The sequence below is a fragment of the Chrysemys picta genome, chromosome 4, assembly GCF_011386835.1.
Source record: "Chrysemys picta bellii isolate R12L10 chromosome 4, ASM1138683v2, whole genome shotgun sequence".
Lineage (NCBI taxonomy): Eukaryota > Metazoa > Chordata > Testudines > Emydidae > Chrysemys > Chrysemys picta.
In genome coordinates, this window is record NC_088794.1 from 128,413,846 (window position 1) to 128,415,545 (window position 1,700).

Genomic DNA, 1,700 nt, shown 5'->3' on the forward strand with positions numbered 1-1,700 from the left:
GCTGTGTCTCTTTGCTATGTTTTAGTCATATCTAATAACCTGAAAAATTATTGGTGGCTTATACATTTTAAGTTTAAATTGCTGTAATTATTTTTAAAATACAGTAATTTGCAGGGTTTACTTTAAAAACTACAGTCTTTGCCCAGGTTGTTCCTGGCACAATGCCCTGAAGTTTGACTAGTTCTTGAACACAACATTTCTACCTTTTGTGCTTGGATATCAAAATTACTCTAAGAATCTCTATAAGGACTCACATGAAAGTCATCCATCAACCAATTACTGGAGGTTATTCAAAGGTTACATGTAAAGTGCGCAGCTGAGATATAAAGCGAGTATTTCATTCATTGATAATGGCTGCTGAACTAGGAAGAGAAAATCCTAAAGGAGCCATCAAAATAGGCTTGAACTTCTGTCCTATGGGGACATCTTCCTGAATTCAAAGTGTGACCTTGGCAGAGACAACATTCAGCTGTGCTCACACATTCCACAGTATGAGAAACACGTCTGCATAATTAATTGAAGGTGCTTTTCATGTGACTGACATGTTGACAGTGATTAATTATCTTAATATTTGCTTGGGATTCTGAGCCTGTACCAACTGATTAAAGATACTTTTTGGAAATTAGTGAGTCTGTTTGCACTGCATCCTGCGATTGTTTGCTAAACAGTTTACCATATTTGTGCATTAAACCACTGAGTGCCCCAGGTGATACTTGTGTAATATGACTCAGGTGGGGAGAAAATAAAAATTCTTACAAAAGAGCACAGTGAGAGAAAGAGAGACACTCTGGGTTCTGTGGGTACTGATCGGAAGAGAGGATAAGGGACTTCTTCTCCGCAAAAGGGAAGGAGGCAATCTTACCTCCCAAAAGATCACTGGGACATGAGAGTTGTTTTAATGGCAATAAATAATACCACAGGCAGGTGCAAATTGTAGGAAAGTGATCTTTATCAAGCATGCATAGCGACTAGCACTACATGCTGAGATGCTGTCTTTGTCTACTAGAGGATTGGCCACCAGCTTGCATCTCTGAGCTCCAGATGTCACAGCTAACTAGATCCCTCCTGAAACTTGACCCTCTTTCTCCATATTACAGGGGTTAGCTACTGCCTTCACTGGTGCTCACTGAATGGCCCTGATTCGAAATCCATTGAAGTCAATGGAAAAATGGCCAGTGTTCCTATGTGGTTCATAATGATGGCCGTAGTGTTTAAGCTGCTGTGTGCAGCAGGGGCTAGCACCTTTTCAGAGTAATTCACCTATTGTCTGTGTGGGACACAGCCAATCAGGGCCCAGCAGCCTAGTATAAGGCTATGTCTACACTACCCGCCAGACCAGCGGGCAGCAATCAATCCAGAAGGGGTTGATTTATCGCATCGCATCTAGTCTAGATGCGATAAATTGACCCCTGAGCGCTCTCCCATCGACTCCTGTACTCCAGCGCCGCGAGAGGTGCAGGCGGAGTCGACGGGGGAACGTCAGCAGTCGACTCACCGCGGTTATTCATGTAGCGGAAGTTGTGTAACTTATATTGATCCTCCTCGCCTCCCGTGTAGACCAGGCCTAAGAAGAGCTGCAGGGCCAGAGGGAGTTTAGTTTCTTGCTGGATCTCTAGGAGTGTGGATGGTGTGGTGTAGTGCTGCCAGCAACCAGGAAGAGCGAGTAGGAGCCATAAGCTGGTTGCGGGGACTCCATCAGG